The 18181-nt window shown below is 43.5% G+C and overlaps 1 protein-coding gene across 1 annotated transcript in view; it reads left to right on the forward strand.

Annotated features, from left to right (window-relative positions):
* The first annotated feature begins 2310 nt into the window (after window positions 1-2310).
* Window positions 2311-18181, forward strand: part of hao2 (hydroxyacid oxidase 2 (long chain)) — a 40680-nt gene continuing 24809 nt past the window's right edge. The window contains exon 1 of the mRNA XM_041211554.1: window positions 2311-2415. The gene's annotated coding sequence lies outside the window, so the exon portion shown is untranslated. The remainder of the gene's footprint in view (window positions 2416-18181) is intronic.

Genomic DNA, 18181 nt, shown 5'->3' on the forward strand with positions numbered 1-18181 from the left:
AGGGGCATGGGGGGAGCAGGGGCAGGGAGGGGGCCAGGGGCAAAGTGAGAGCAGGGGCATGTAGAGAACAGGGACACAGGCAGAGCAGGAGCATGGGGAAAGCAGGAGCACGGTGAATGCAGGAGCACAATGAGAGCAGGAGCATGGAGAGAGTAGGAGCATGGCAAGAGCAGGACCATGAGGAGAGCAGGAGCATGGGGAGAGTAGGAGCATGGTGAGTGCAGGAGCAAGAGCACAGTGAGTGCAGGAGCATGGTGAGTGCAGGAGCAAGAGCACAGTGAGTGCAGGAGCATGGTGAGTGCAGGAGCACGGCGAATGCAGGAGCACGGCGAATGCAGGAACATGGCGAGAGCAGGAGCACAGGGAGAGCAGGAGCACAGAGAGAGCAGGAGCATGGCAAGTGCAGGAACAGGGGGAGAGCAGGAGTACAGGCACAGCAGGCACTTGAGCAGAGCAGGAGGAGGGAGAGAACATGAGTACAGAACAGCAGGAGCATGGAGAGAGCAGGCACATGGGCAGAGCAGGCAGATAGGGAGTACAGTAGGAAGGAGAGAGCAGGTGCCTAGACAGAGCCAGAGCCTTGGGAGAGCAGGATCCCGGGGAGAGCCAGAGCCCAGGGAGAGCCAGAGCCTGGGGAGAGCAGGATCCCAGGGAGATCAGGAGCCCAGAATGAGCATTTGCACTGGGGGAGTATGTGCGTGGAAGGAGGGGGGTGTGGTGGAACAGTAGCATGGGGAGAGAAGGAGCACGGGGAGAACAGGAGCATGAGGATAGCAGGAACACAGGGAGAGCAGGAGCCAGGGTGATCATGTGCATTGGCGGAGCATGTGCACGGGGGGAGCAGCACAGAGAGAGCAGGAGCATGGGGTGAGCAGGAACTCAGGAATGCAGGAGCACAGGGAGAGCAGGACCACAGGAATGCAGGAGCTCAGGAGAGAGCTGGAATCTGGAGAGAGCAGGTGCACGGGGAGAGCAGGCGCACAGGGGGAGCCTGAGCCCAGAGAGAGGAGCACATATTCGGAAACACAGGAGCATGGGTGCAGCAAGCGCACCAAGGGAGCAGAGCACGGGGGAAGTAGAGCATGCATCCTGCTGCTCACTCACTTGCTTTGGCCCGAATGCCCTGAGTGGTCATCCACTTGCAAGGCCGATTCTGTGTTGCTGATCCCTGGAAGGGATCTGCAGTATTAGATCACAGTAGCTTACTCTATTTGGGATCTGTGAACTCAACATAATTTCCATCATTCCACATATTTTGTTCTACTCAGGAATGATTATGCTCACTTGAATTTCAGGAATCTGCATAAAGCCAGGTACAATCCTTTGCCAGATCAGTTTTGGTTTGGCTCCTTTTGTCTTATTGAACGACAAACACATGCACAACACCCAACTTATAATCACAATGCCCTTTTTTTGGTGTCCTGCCAAATTTTCCTTTAGCGAGTTAGGATGAAAGACAACCACAAAGATAATGGTCTCCAAAACAAGGTGTCTAAATCCTGATAGTGCAGGGTGTACATGAGCAGGGAAGGGGAAAACAAGGAGGGGTCAAGGGGTCATGTTACCTGATTTAGAATAATATGCACCTGTTCATTAGATGTTCCCAAATTCACAACCAAAGAGATGGGCACATGAAGCCTGCCAAAGAAAATGAGCATTCACTCTGCTTCTGGACTTCCTAGTCTTAATGCCCTTACACTCTAAGTAGACCTGCACTGGAGAACACACTCATCATCTGAAGCAGAACCTGTTGAAAAGAAAAGCAAAAAAAACTTGTCAGGCAAGGGGCCCCTTTTGATCTTCTAAAGTGGGATTCCTGGTTTGTGGATCAATAAAGCATCCACTGCTTCCCTAATGATAGCCACAAACAGAATTGTCTTCGTCTCCTGGTCCATAAGGATATCATGGATGTGGAGGGGTGTTGGGCCATAGGGAGGAGGGGTCAGGGAGGTGGGTTGTAAGAAGATTTCTTTTTTAAATCCATAGGAAAGAAACAAAGAAAGACACCCTGTGACAGATAATAGTGCTAATCATTCCGCACAACACAGTAGCATGACAGAACAGCAGCGGTTAGCTGTACAGCAAGATTCACAATAGTCAGTAATCAAAAGGATGGGATTACTTCCCTTGATGGCACAGGCTCAGCACAATTCTGGCAGCCCATGCCTCTGCAACACAAAGGTTAGCACTGTTTGGCTTTGCACAGAGAGTTAATCCCTGATAGTTTTTTGTACTTTTTGTATTACATGAACCCTAAACTGTCTGGTTAGGTGACAGCTTGTGTGTTTGGATCCTTTTAGGTTTTTAGCACACTGGAATAGAACGATGCTGCTGATTTATGCTATTCTTAACAAAGAAATAAAGGAAAACAGAACAGCTTCAAAATACCAGAAAATTAGGACTTGGAGATTGAAGGTAGGATTGATTTACATCCATATAGATTCGGGTCCTTCCATCGCTTACTATAAGCAACCGCACAAATAAATTGATAGGTGTGCCTCCGCCCCTTTTTTTAGTTTCACAGTAGCTTCATGTTCCGATTTGGACGGCTTGTATGTTGTGGGCCTAGGTTGGGTCACGATGCAGCAACAGTTGCTTCTCACACATACAGATACCACGTAATGTTTGGATTATTTTATTCCTTGCTTGTTATTTATTTCTGGCGTGTGTCGCAGTTTCAAAGATTGATGGGTTTGGAGGTGGAGGTGACTGGATTTAAGTATGTCAGTCTCTTTGGGATCAGAATCGTTGAATGAAATCAGCAGTGACATTTATGCATTCTTTACCTCTTGATTCAAAACACCGGACAAAATGTATTTTTTCTTCAAAATGGAGTTGATCGAATAGAATGGAATTCCCGTAAGGTTAACACTATATCAATGACATTGTTAAATAAAACTGGGACATTTTGCAAAGTGCTATGTATTTGTTAAGTCAACAAGCGTAAGAATATCTAAATCATATCAACCCAAGGTAGAGTGAGGATAATGAAATTGTCATATCCAATTAGCACTTATATCTCCGCAGCGTGGTTGACATCTTGTGAGTGAAAATATTTCTGACATCACTTGGCTGATCATGGTACGGTCTGTGACACCCAGCAGGGTGGAAGGATGGGAAAGATAAATAAATCTAACTCGAGTATTTTGGTAATTTTATAGCACAAGGAAACAAGTTAAAGATGTTTTTTAATGTCATACGGATGGAAAATCATCTTTAATTTCTTCTGCTATTATTGCCACAAAGCCTTATAAGTGTACTCCAACTTTAGGTTTTAAATTTTTGGCTCTTATTTTGGATTTTGGTTTTAATTATTTTAAGCAATTGTGCTAGAAATTACCTTGCTATAAAACCTTTTAAGGAATTGTTGACTTAACAGGGTTCTGCAGTCCTAAGACATTAATATTTTGAACTCTTGGTGATACAGTCTTATTGAAGGGACTATGATCTCTGGATACATAATCTTAATAACCATGTGTATTTATGGTGATATGTCTTATATATTGTGAGCTACTTTTACATATTTGACAAAGTTAAATCTAGACAGTTTTGAAAATGCTTATGGTACTGTTTCTTATTCATGAATTGAAAGACAGAACATGCATTTATATAGAATTTTCCATAAACTTAGGATACCCTAAAATATTTCATAGTCAATTAAGTAGTTTTGAAGTAAAAACAGAAAATGCTGGGATTACTCAGCAGTTCTGGCAGCACCTGTGGAGAGAGAAACAGAGTTAATATTTGAGGCCGATGACCTTTCATACTTTTTTTGTGCAAGTACTTTTAAAGAGTAGCTACTGTTGCAATACATTGTAATAATGGTTGAGGGATAAACCAGGAGCTCTTCGCTGCACTTAATCGAAAAGCGTCATGGGGTGAACAGGTAGATCTGGTTTACTATATCATCCAAAAGATGGCACTTCCAACCATGTACCACTTTCTCAGTAGAGTTCTCCTGATTTTCTGGCCAACATTTCTCAATTTAAAACATGCAACATCAGGTTAATTAATCATTCCTCTGAATGTTGCTGTAGGATCTTGCTCTGAGCAAATTAGCTGTCACATCTGGCTACATAGCAGTTGGTGATATTGCAATTTATTGTTTATGAACCATGCCTGGAGAGACATGAGAAGAAACTATATTTTTTTTATTTGTTCTTGGGATGTGACCACCTCTGGCAAGGCCAGCATTTGTTGGCCATTCCTAATTGCCCTTGAGAAGGTGAGCTGCTGCCTTGAACTGCTGCAGTCCATTTGGTGAAGGTGCGCCCACAGTGCTGTTAGGGAGGGGGGTTCCAGGATTTTGACAATGAAGGAACAGTGATATATTTCCAAGTCAGAACATTGTGTCACTTGGAGGGGAACTCACAACTGTTGATGTTTGCATGCTTCTGCTGCCCTTGTCCTTCTAGGTTGCAGGTTTGGAAGGTGTTGTTGAAGGAGGCATAGTGAGTGGTATGTATTGCTGTCACTATGAGCAAGCAGTGGAGAGGGTGAATGTTTAAGATGGCGATTGGGGTGTCGATCAAGTGAGCTGCATTGTCTTGGATGATGTTGAGTTTCTTGAATGTTGTTGGGACTGCGCTCACCAAGGCTAATGGAGAATATTACATTTCATTCCTGCCTTGTGTCTTGTAGATGGTGGACAGATTTTGGGGAGTCAGGAGGTGAGTTACTTCAGAATTCCCAGCTTGCTCCTTAGCCACAGTATTTCTGTTTCTGTTCAGCTTCTGGTCAATGGTAACACCCAGGATGTTGATAGTGGGAGATTCAGCAACTGATTCCCTTTTGTTGGAGGTGGCCATTGCCTGCAACAAATTCTACTTGCCACTTATCAACTCAATGTTACCTAATGTTATCTGAATGTTATCTAAGTTTTGCTGCATGCAGGCACGGACTGCTTCAGCATCTAAGGGGTTGCAAATGGTACAGAACATTGTGCAATCATTAGCAAATGTCCACACTCTGACCTTATTTTGGAGGGAAGGTCATTGATGAAGATGGCTGAGCCTAGGACATTACCCTGAGTAACACCTACAGTGATGTCATGGGGCTGAGATGATTGGCCTCATGGATGCTCAGTTTTGAGATGCTAGATCTGTGCTGAATCTATCCATTTAGCATGGTGGCAGTACCACACAACACGATGGAGAACGTCTTTATTGTGAAACCGGGACTTTGTCTCCACAAGGACTGTGCGGTGGTCATTCCTACCAATACTGTCATGACAGATACATCTGTGGCAGGTTAATTTAATGAGGGTGAGGTCACATAGGGGCTTTCCTCTTGTTGGTTCTCTCACCACTTGCCGCAGGCCCAGTCTTGCAGATATATCCTTCAAGGCGTCAGCCAGCTTAATCAGTAGTAGTGCTACCAAGCAACCCTTGGTGATGGACATTGAAGTCCCCGATTCAGAGTATATTCTGTGCCCTTGCTACCCTCAGTGCTTCTTCCAAACTGTGTTTAATATAGAGGAGCACTGATTTATCAGTTGGTGAATGGTGGTAGATGGTACTCAGCAGGAGACATCCTTGCTTGTGAATTCCAGAGTTAATGTTGAGGTCTCCCAGCACAATTCCATCTGACTGTATATCACTGTGCTGCCATCTCTGGCATGTCTGCCCTGCCAATGAGACAGGACATAATCAGGGAAGTTGGAGGAGGCTGGTACTGTAAGGTATGATTCCGTGAGTTTGATTATGTCATGTTGTTGCTTGACTAGACTGTGGGACAGCTGTCCCAATTTTAGCCAAGCCCTCAGATGTTAGTGAGGAGGACTTTGCAGGATCAGCTGGGAAGAGTGTGCCTTTGATGTTTTCAGTGCGTCAGTCAATGTTGGGTTGCCTGAGTGGTTTGCAAGGACGTTTTAAGAGTCAACCACATTGCAAGTATATAAGTGCAAACTTTTTAGTCAATTTTATTCTATAATGATAACTGCTTAAAGCTAATTTAATTTTTGTGATCATTTGGTACTTTTTTTTAATAAAGTAAACAGATCTATTATCCACACAGGAAAATGCAGTCCCTAAACTATTACTTTATTAACTCAAAAAAAAACGAATGGTCTGATTTACTCAATCAGATTTACATTTTCCTTGTTCTGAATTTTACTGACTTACATTTGTAATTGTTTCAACTTTCTGAATTGACGATGAACAGTATGGTGGAATAGAAACTGTGTGTAATGTGCATAATGAGGGAAAGTTACTGGAAAAGCAGTAGGCCATTCACTTCCTTGAGCCTGTTCCAATATAAACACTAAGAAAATAAAATAGATGTAAATTTATTCAATTATAAGAATTTTTCGACAATGTTTACCCTACTTCTGAGCTTCTTTCCAGATTGTAGACCCTGGAAATTGCAATAGCAATTATTCCAGTGAAAATTACAATTTCACAAATATGTTGTACATCCTTTGCTATAAAATATTAAAGAACTTAGTAAGAGATTTGAATTAATCTTACTAATGATTAAAGGCTTTGAGTAGCATAGTTCAGTGTTAGCTTCCTTGACAATAAATGAAGTGAAAAGAAAATTGGGCAGAGTGCAAAATGGGCTGCTGATTCACTATCGCTTGTTTTATGCAAGTACCCAAGCCGATTGTATACCCCAATTTTACAGTTTCCTTGATTAGCAATCTTACGATCACATAACCTGCATAATCCCTAACTTGTTCAAAGATTTAGTCACTCATGTTTTGTCCCATTGTACGTTATGCTTACTGAAACTTATTGACTTACCTTAGCTCCATTTCCCCAAAACATTCAACGTGAAATACTCATCCACATCTTCAAATCTCTTAATTACTTAACCCTTTCACATCACTGCAATCTTCTCAAATCTTATATCCTCTGTAGCAACTCCTGGTTCTCCAAAACAGTTTTAGAGTCGTTGAACCAAATGTGTTTATAGCACAAAAAGAGGCCATTTGGCTCATCATCTCATTTCTGGAACAAAAGTGGTCTTTGATCTCTACAACGTTTTCTTCTTCTGCTTCAGATATTTATCCAATTTGCTGTTTAAAGTTAAAATGATCCTGCCTCAACTTTCTGTGACTCCTTCTCAAGCATCTTCTGAATTATATATATATATATATAGGCTTCCATTATTTATCCAATTGGTCATCTTTTCAAAAACTCGATTAAATTTCATGAATTCCACTCCATATGCCTTTAGGTACCTCAGTCCTATTTTCTGATCACCCATGGTTCGATTTATACCTTTATCCCTTTCATCTATCACCATCCCTTCCTCCACCATCACATCCCCTGCTAACCACACCTCCTCCGCCTAAAGTGATTTATAAATTCAAGCTGTTATTATTATAACAGATTTTTTATTCCAGTACAGTATTGAGGCAGTCTAAATGTCTGCCTCGTTAGGTGGATGGTAAATATTTGATGACATGTCTCGAAGAAGTGCACAGAGCTCTTCTTTTACTTACATAATGTCAGTAGCTCCACTCCATTATGTCCAAAACACTTCGGAAAAAAATGAAGACTTGCATTTATATAGTGTTTTTCACTATCTCTGGATATCTCAGCAGACTTTGCAGCCAATGAGGTATTTTAGGTATAGTGCCTGTTGGAGACAGCATGGCAACCAACCTGTGTACAGCAAACTCCTATAAACACTCATCTGATAATGACCAAGTAAGAGTCTTTTCTGAAAGTTAGAAGACATTTCATAAATGCGCATTTTTTTTCTCTTTTGCCTCAAAAAGACTGGGTCCTCCTTACCATAATGCTATGCACACATTTCTCAGGCACTTATACAAATATGAAATCAGTACAAATAGTGAACATTTTGTTGATCCATGTATGGAGTTAACAAAATCTACCTAAAATTCATAGTCAAGATTTTCCAAAGTCCAATGTATATACCGGGTCATAAAGGTCATATTAGACAGCATGACTGAACTTCCTGGGCAATAGCATCCAGAAAAATGACAGATGATCTCTCATCAAAAACTATACTCCTATTGGCAGTACTGATCCAACTCCTGTTGGTAATCCTAACCCAGTCTAATATAACTCCCACTGCCAACTACATTTCAGCTGTCACTGGCAGTCCCAAACTTATTTTCGTTGGCTGCCAATGTGAATGACCATTGACAATCCTGACCTGGTTCCGCTGGCAGCACGGACTCAACTCTGGCTAGCCACATCACCTTCGGTTTGTAGAACCACCACAAGTGTAATGATTTGGTTACTCCAAGTGCACAACTTACGCTTCTGTGTTTATTACATTTCATAGAATAATAGAATGTCATAGCACAGAAATGGGTCATGGCTCATGCACTCTCTGCATGTGCTTTTCTCCACATGATCCAACTGGTTTAATCTCACACTGCTGCTCACTCCTGATATCCTTAACTATCAAATTCCATTCAAAGGGATTATAGTGTTTTCTCTAGCAATGAGTTGTGGCAGAAAGTTGGACATTCCAATCGTCCTCTCTGTAGCTATGGTCAGAATTTTGCCCTCAGGTGGACTCAGTGGGGATCAGGGCCAGATTTCATGCTGGCAAGCCAATTAAGGCATGCGCAGTGTAAAACACGTGCTGCAGTGCTCAGTGTTACCTGTGTGAGGGGGGAGGAGGGTGAGCACTTAAGTTTGTGCATGCACAATGGTGCATGCAGGAAAAACTCCCTGAGGCACAGAGATAAAAACAAAAAACTGCGGATGCTGGAAATCCAAAACAATAACAGAATTACCTGGAAAAACTCAGCAAATCTGGCAGCATCGGCGGAGAAGAAAAGAGTTGACGTTTCGAGTCCTCATGACCCTTCCACAGAACTGAGCGAATATAAGGAGAGGGGCACCCCTCTCCTTATATTCGCTCAGTTCTGTGGAAGGGTCATGAGGACTCGAAACATCAACTCTTTTCTTCTCCGCTGATGCTGCAAGACCTGCTGAGTTTTTCCAGGTAATTCTGTTATTGCCCTGAGGCACAGAGCTGCCTCAAGGAGTTGAAGATTTTAAGAAATAAAAATAAACAATTTTAAATTGTTAAAAAAAACATGCCCCCCCACCCCCCCATTTGACTCTCGCATGAGCAGCGACAGGTTATTAATGACATGTTTAAATTTTCATTTAATTTTTAATAGCTGTTGGAAACCTCATCCCACCTGTGGATGGGGTTTCCTAAAAAACCCAAAGGTTGCTTGGCCTTTCTGCCTGCCTGCCCAACGTATGGTTGGATGGGCAGTGAAAAATTTAATTCAATTATTACTTTAATGGCCTTAATAGGCCTTTTAATTGTCGGTAGATGCGCTGCTGACTCCCGCACACACCTGCGGACCAAAATATTGCGTGAATGCGCAATGATGTTGGGACGCTCGCCTGACATCATCGCACATCATTTTACGCTCATTCGGGTTAGATGTGCACCTGCCCAACGAGCAAAAATTCTGACCTATATTTTCTTGATGCCTCTTTAATTCTTTTAATGGTTAAATTAAGGAGACAAGGTTGCATAAACTTGGTTTGTATTCCTTGAGTTTAGATGGTTAAGGGATGATTTTACTGAGACTTAAAAATTATTAAGGAATTGAGTAGAGAAACTATTTCTCTGAAAAAGGGGGCATGATTAGAGCTAGGCCACTTAGGGGTGAAATCAGGAAACATTTCTTGATACAAAGGGTGGCAGAAATATAGAGCTCTTACTCCCAAAAAGCTGTATAAACAAAAAACTGCGGATGCTGGAAATCCAAAACAAAAAATAAAAAATACCTGGAAAAACTCAGCAGTTCTGGCAGCATCAGCGGAGAAGAGTGCAGTTGACATTTCGAGTCCTCAGTTGAACCAGTTCTGTTGAAGGGTCATGAGGACTCGAAATGTCAACTGTACTCTTCTCCGCCGCTGCTGCCAGACCTGCTGAGTTTTTGCAGGTATTTTTTATTTTTTATTCCCAAAAAGCTGTGACAGTTGGGTCAATTGAAGTTTTCAAAACTGGCATTGCTAGATTTCTGTTAGATAAGGGTTTTGAGTGAAATGGAGCATAAGTGGGTAAATGGAGCTGAGATACAGATTAACCATGATTAAACTGATTTGCAGTACAGGCAGCAGGCTTAATTCCTGTTCCTGTTCTTATGATTATTCAATTTATGCCTTCTCGTTACTGTTCCACTAACCAGTAGAAACAACTTATAACCTTTTAATGACCTTTGTTGTTGTGCAAAGTCCTTCTACTTCTCTATTTCAATTAAAATCTTACCATTTAAGGTTTATTTATTAATATATTAAGGTTTATTCTTGACTGAAAAACGTATTGTTTCACATTATTTTATGCTGAACTGCACATACACCAACTGTTCATCCTGCTAGTCTATCTAGGTCTCATTGCAGTCTTTCACAATTCTTGTTCCAATTGCTCAGCTGCAGAATCCAATGTCACCAGTAAATTTGATAATGTGCTTTCAACTTCTAAATCTTATAATTTAAACAAAACAAATTAGAGTGGCTGCAAACCGAAAACCACGTCTTTTAATCTGAGAAATTTATCTTCATATCTATCCTTAATTTCTTGTCCTCCAACTATCCTTCTTAGGCAGTCCCTTGGGATCGAGAATGACTTGCTTTCACTCCGGTTTGATAGGTTCCAAGACAGCTGATAAGTCTAATGAGTGATCTGCAGACTCTGCCACATGTGGTGCTTGAAGGATTGGGTAGATGAGTTGTTTGGAGGTTTAGTGCGCTCCTCCAACACTTCGACTTTGCCTTGCACATTCCTGACAAAGTCTGTTGATGTGTTTCATGCCGTCCTGAATGAGCATTCTGCATTTTGGTTGATCACAAGTCAGGGCCTCTCAAGAGTTGGCAGGTATGTTTGACCTCTTCAGGAATGTCTTGAGGACATCCCTAAAGCGTTTCCACTGTCCTCCTGGGTGTCACCTTCAATAACTGAGTACAGCAGTTGCTTCGGGAGTCTGGTGTCAAGTAACCGAACAACATATCCCACCCAGCAGAGCTGGGTTTGAATGATTAGCACCTCAATGCTAGGCAAGTTGACTTGGGAGAGGATGCTGCTGTTGGACTGGCTTTCTGGATTCGGAGGATCTTGTAAAGGCATTGCTAGTGGTACTTCTCACATGCCTTGAGGTGCCGGCTGTAGGTTGTCTAAGTCTCCGAACTATTGGAGCAGGAGGAATGAATGCTGCCCAATGAACCACGACCTTAGCCTCAGGTTTGAGATCCTGGTCCTCAAATACTCTTTTCCTCAGCCGGCTGAAGGCTGAGGTGCCACATGGAGGCCATGATGAATTTCGCTATCTATGCCTTCATCAAGAGGAGGCTGCATAGGTACAGTTCACATTTTCCAGGATCTCGCCATTGATCTTAATTGCTGGGGGTTCTTTTGCTGTGGGAGCTGGTTGGATAGGACCTTACCTTTCTAGGTGGTTAGTAAAATGCCCATCTTCTCATATGTTCCAACTATCACTCTTTCCATAAAACTGTATTCCCCTAAATTTCACATGGCATTATCTTTGTTGTAAGCCTCCTTTGTCAAAATGGTGTCTAAAAAGGAGACAAAGGCCCGGATTTTTGCTCCCAGGTCAGTTATGCTGAGTCGTGACCTTTCTTTTTCCACGAACTTGACCCAAGAAAAACGAGCCCCAGAAGTTGGAATTTTAATTCGGCCAGGGGCGGAGGGGATGTTGGTGGTGGTGTGCACTGGTCGGGGGGAGCAAGGGGGTGGGGGATTGAGGTGAAATAGAAGTCAAGCCCACCAACCCCAGAATAAGTGAGGAGGCTGCCAGGCGCAGAGGCAAGCTGGCTGGAAGGCCTGCCTCTGTGCACTGGCATTGTATGAAAGATTGAAAAAAAAACAATAAACCAAAGAAATCCCTTCCCTCCCTTCCCCACCACACACTCCCCATGTCCCATCCATGACAACCCATGCCACCTTAAGCCCTCATGGAGTCCCATATCCTCCATCTACCTCATGCCCCTGTACTCACCCCCAATTAGCCCCCATACTCCCCATATCAACCTATACCCATGTATCCATAACGAGCAATTTTTCATAACACCCCAGACATTTTCTTCAGAAATTTAAAGGGCATGTCTTTTAAATGCCTTGACAGCTTGACAGCTCCTCTTGACGATCTTGACAGCTCATCTTGACGATCTTGACAGGTCCTCTTGACAGTTTTGACAGTTGATTTTGACAGGTGTGGTGACAGTTCCAATGAGCTTGACAGTAATAAACTTATGCACATTTTTACACACATTTATGCTTATTTTTAACAACTCTAAAGGGCACCTGACCTACCCCACCTACCTAAAGGTTTGACAGGCTGGGCCTATATCCATTGGAGTTTAGAAGATTGAGAGGTGAAGTTATTTAAACCTACGAGGTCCTGAGGGGACTTGACAGGGTGAATGCTGAAAGGATGTTTCCCCTTGTGGGAGAGTCTAGGGCTAGGGGACACAGTTTAAAAATAAGGGGTGTCCCATTTAAGATGGAGTTGAGAAGAAATGTGTGAATCTTTGGAACTCTCTTCCCAAGAGCACTGGAGGCAGAGCTAATGAATATTTTTAAGGCAGTGGTAGGTAGATTCTTGATTACCAAGCAAGTCAAAGATTATCGGGGATAGATGGATTGTGGAGTTGAGGCCCCAATCCGATCAGCCATGATCCTATTGAATGGTGGAGCAGGCTCGAGGAGCTGAATGGCCTATTCCTACTCCTAATTCATATGTTTGTATGTTCGTATGTACCTCAAAGGGCACCTGACCTCCACCAAAGATATCCTGGGACCATATCCAAAGCGGTACCTTAGCTTTTCAAAGGGGTACCTTGGCTATCCAAATGAATCCACCAAGTTCAGACCAGCTCTTACCTGGTCTAATCTGTAAATGTCAAATTTCACGCTCCTGGCCTACCAGAATCCTGCTTCAATGGAGGTGGCTGATGATTTAGATGGCCAGCTGCCTCCGTAAACCGTGCATGCAGGATCCCTGGCCCGATTCCACTCCTGCTGCCATGAAAACAGGAAGCGCCATGTCCGGGGGTTGGGGGGGGGGGAACACGATTTACGGGCTCACCTGCCATTTTCGCCACAATGGAAAGGCTGTCCTTTGTATCGAAAACCCAGGCCATACGCTTCAATCCTATTCCTGTTTCTGCTTGCTGGTCACCTGGATCCAACTGATATCTTCTACTACATTGCCTGCCTGAAGAGAAACCACCTCTTGGACCGAGTGCTCCAGAAACTCTCCCATTTCACATCGTGAAACTCTCCCATTTTTCTTTATTACAACTTATCTGAAAGAGTGTCTTCCATTGTTCCTCAAAATCATTCACCCTACAGTTAGAGACACCTTCTTCAAATTTGTGTCTGCCATGAATCTTTAGATCATCTAGGAAATATCACATCCACCTATATTTATACAACACAATGTGCATCTGTCATCTCACTCTCACATGTTAAAAAGTATAAACATAGGAATGAAAATGTTAAAAGGATTTCTCGCATAACCAAACTGACAAGCTAAGATACCTAATAAGGAAATAATGCATCTATAAGGACCAAAATTTCTGAGACTAATTTCATGCTAATTAGTTGCCCTCCAACTGACCTCCAGATCTCAGTGGGGCTAGTGCTGGAGGGCATCAGCGGGCATGTTCTTGGATTGTATCCTGAAGAATTTCCATCCATAAAGTCATGGGTCAGGATTTTACAGCCCTGCCACAGTGTTTGAACCCCCCCCACCCACCCACCAGCGGATGCTTCGAGCCACTCAGTTCGGCGGGACCGTGATATCCCGCTGGGCAGGAGGGCTGTACAATATTGGCCATGAAGTTGCAAGTGTGAGTTTAAGATATAAATTAAGTAATTAACATACTCATTTGATGTGTTGTAAGGAATAATTCTATGATCCAACGTGCTTGGGCTCACAGGGAGCCCAGCTTTTCATTAATTATGTGCAGCCCATGCTTCCCTGTCATGGACCATGCAGGAGATGAGTTTGATAATGGCTGTGGAAAGCTGGAGAGAGGCTGTGAAGTGAAGTAAGGATGGAAGTTGAGTTGATAGGCTGGTTGAAAGGAGTAAGGGGTAGAAATTGGAGGTAGCAAAGGCAGCCAAGCTGATCATAATTAAAGAGCTTGTCAATTTCATGGGTGTGTGATTTATTACAGCCGACCTGATAGATGATCTGAAAAGATATTGGTTGATCTGTATCCACTCTTCAAGCTGCTGAGTAGAAAAGTCACAACATAAGTAGCAAAAGCACTCTGTTCAGGCTCAGTGAATTTCAACGAGTTAGCCACAGACAGATCACTTACGCACAGATTAAATAGGAGTGGTGCTAGAACTAATCACTGAGAGAGGCCAGATATCTGGTGCCGCCACAAGCTGCTGCTATCTTAGAATCATTGGCCTGAATCTTGCGTTTGTCGAGTGCGCGCGATTAGCGGGCCTTGAAGCGGACGCAAAATGCTTTTCCACCCGTGATCGGCACCTGAGCCCAATTAATGGCCAGTCAGCACGAAATGTGCGCCGAGAAAGGCCCAGCACTGCTGGTGGGGGTGGGGGGGGGGTGCCGCGGGAAGAGGCCGGGCTCCGAGAGAAGGGAGAGTGTGGGCTCATGCTCCCTGAAGGCTGACGGCTGCTGTGGAGCTGCCTCAGGGAGCTGCAGTAATATAAAAATGAAATGAGCTGAATAAACTGCTGCAAACTGAGACAATACTGTAAATGTAAGCAGCTGGCAGCAGACTACATGGCAGATCATCCCTCAAACATTTTTCATTTTATTTTACCCCAGAATTTTCATCCCGTCCTGGATGTGTTTTGTAGTGAAAACGTGAAGGCCGCCTGGCCATTTGACCCGACTGCCAACCATAAACGTTGACGGGCTGCATAAAATCACTGACAATTACCTCCTTAATGGGCTTAATTGCCCACTTATTTGCCAGCGGGCATGCTTCCGACTCCTGTGCATGCCCGCCGTAATGTTGCACGCTAGCATGATGACATGATATTGGGCTGTGCATCCGACGTCATTTCTCGCAATTTTACGTGCATTCAAGTCGGGCACGCGCCCAACCTTGGAACACAAAATTCAAGCCATAGACTCATGGAATGGTTACAGCACAGGAGGAGGCCATCTGGCCTATCGTGTCCCTGCTGGTTCTCTGCAAGAGCAGATCAGCTTGTTCCACTCCCTTGCCTTTAACCCATTGTCCTGTAAATTTTTCTCTTCAGATCCATTTCCCTTTTGAAAACCATGATTGAATCTGCCTCCACCACACCCTCATACAGTGCATTCCAGATGCTAACTGCTCCCTACGCAAAAATATTTTCTTCATGTTGTCCTTAGTTCTTTTATCATTAACCTTATATCATTGTCCTCTGCCCCTCGACCTTTCTATCAATGGGAACAGTTTCTCCCTACAAACTCTTTCTAGATGCCTCATGATTTTGAACATCTTTCAAACTTCTCTAAGGAGGACAACCCCAGTTTCTCCAATCATTCCCCATGTCTCTCATTCCTAGGACCATTCGCGTCAATCTTTTTTGCTCTCTCTCTAAAGACTTCACATTCTACCTAAAATGTGGTGCTCAAAATTGGAGAATACTCCAGTTGTGGTTGAACCAGTGTTTTATAAAGGTTCACCACAACTCCTTGTTTTTGTACTCTTTGGGCAAAATCATCCCAGATTTGCACTAAGTGCGGTAGCAGACAGGAAAAATAACATTTTATTCTCTGACCAGAATGGTGGCTTTTCACGCCATATCCCAATCCTGCCTCATTAATCATGCATTCCCAGGAAACATGCCGTTTCAATGGCGGGCATGCTCTCAATTGCCCGCCAGGCAGTCACTTTGCCACTTCCTCATGCCAAGTGTCATATTAAAAGTGCAGCCACGTGCACGCCTCTCAATGCTTCCAGCCTAGGACTGCCGTGCAGAAGTCATGGTGCCAAAAGGCAAGATGACTGCAGCACCCCCAATTCAGAGATGTGTACCTGAAATACCTTTTGGACCCTGTGGGGTCCCACAGTGATGTCCTCCTACCCTGCTCTGGCCACAGGACTTTCAGCAGTCTTACCCCAGCCCAGCTTGGGGGGTGATGGCAGTGATGGTCAGTGCCAATGCTGCACAGAAGAGGTTGGCCATCCAGTGCAGAAAGAGGATAAATAATCTCATCCATGTGGCCCCGGTAAAGCAGCTATCTCATCACTCTGAACTCTTACACTCAAGCCCATCACACATTCACTGGCATCTCATTCAATGGCGTCTCAAGGAACATAGCCACTCACTGTCTCACACACCTGCACATCTCCATCTGGCCTCATCTCCTCTGGAAACTGTCTTCTCAGCCCTCACAATCTTGACGCCACTTGCACAGATCAACTTGTGCCCCTCCCGCCCCCACCAACAAGCAAACTCTGGGATACCCCGCCTTCCCCAGAACAGCTCTCGCCCTGCAACCTCTTCCCTTGCCTGAGGCCACTTCTCCCCCTTCCCCAAGCAAGCCCTAGCCTTGCAGCCATTGAAAAGCCACCCCGGCCTAATTGCTGGCCTGGTAGGTAGAGACCTGCCTGGGTGTCCTGCATCAAAGTGATGTGATACTGCCTGCAAAGCCTGGTGCTGATGACTGTAAGTGCTGCCCCGAAACAAGATAGGCAAACAAACCTTGAAGTCCCGAGCAAAGTGCAGCTGGCCAGGTACATGTCACTTATGTACAGTTGTGAAACACGTCGGAGTGCAATCATGCCGATGTGCTCAGATGATCCAGCGTTGGCGGATGATTCCGGTGAGCTGGGTTTATAATGATATGCAGATGCATTACAATGAAGTTCCCGATATCTGATGGCTGGAAACACGACCAGCCATTGATGGGCAGAGCAGACGATTGCAAATTGGTTTCACAATGTCGTAAAACCGATTTTTGGCCTTCTCGCCATATTGTCCGCTCATGCCACCAAACACGCCGGCTGGCGACAGGTACGGAAAACTCCTCCCTATGTTTCTATTTATAAAACCCAGGACCCCCTTTTCTTTTTAACCCTATTCTCAACTAGCGCTGCCACTTGCAAAGATTTGTGCACATATACCCCTCGGTCCCCCTGCTCTTGCACCCCCTTTAGAATTGCACTGTGGGAGGGACATGAGAGCCCCAATGGAGTCTCACTTAGGTTTGGAGCCGTACTCTAGACGTAACAGAAATGAGTGATAATGCCAAGTAATGTATTAAAACAACAATTTTCTTGAATATTGACTAATGATAATTAAAATAATAATGAGTAGCAATTATAATTGATAATATAAAAGAGAGGAGTAATAAGAAAGATAGATAACTTTATTGAAAGGAGAAAACACTTTATATTTTAAAAGGAAAGAAGAAAAACAACTCTACTTACATATTATACATACTATATTACAGCGATATATAATATATTACAAACATTAACTCCAAATTGATCTGCTCATGACAGCTCCCCAAAATGGATAACTCCAAATTAGTCTGTTCCAGGACAGGAACCTAATTTGGTAAAATTCCCATTGGTTCATACATCACCAAGTCTCCGAATAACCTCACAGTGGGTGGGCACTACGGTCAGTCATTCTGTTTCCACCCTTTCTCCCGTAGTCTGCAGTGGTTAGCTATTCCACTCTGACTGCAGCAGTGAATCCTGGAAACAGTGTCTCTTTAAGCCAAATTTCTGGCTGCATTCTAGCCTTTCAAGACCTTGTTCAGACATTTCCAAAATATGTCTGGTAAACATACGCCCTGATCAGTTCTGTTCACAGGCTCTGCAGGCTTTCATGGACTTTGCCATATTCAAGTTGTTTATGCAACCTTTGATCTGCTGTCAATCAAGATGTATGTCCATCAATCAAACTTCAATTCCTGATTCCACATCATGGTTGACCACACTATGTAAGACTATTCATTGTCCTGGCTTGTAGTCCAAGGGTCATTGAATGCCGTAAGAAAAAGGACTTCTGCATAAAATTTTTTTTAAAAACTTTTATTTTAGTAGTCTTGCTTAGAAAGGGAAAACAGAGGCGTAAACCATACACCAGATGGCCAAAATGGAAAATAAAGTCTTGGGAAAACACTGATCCTTATTGATTAATTAATTAAAGCAAAATCACCATTAGGTTTACATCAATGTCTACAAAGTAAGATGCAATACAAAATAATATGAAATATTCAATA

The sequence above is a fragment of the Carcharodon carcharias genome, chromosome 18 (genome assembly GCF_017639515.1).
Source record: "Carcharodon carcharias isolate sCarCar2 chromosome 18, sCarCar2.pri, whole genome shotgun sequence".
Taxonomy (NCBI): domain Eukaryota; kingdom Metazoa; phylum Chordata; class Chondrichthyes; order Lamniformes; family Lamnidae; genus Carcharodon; species Carcharodon carcharias.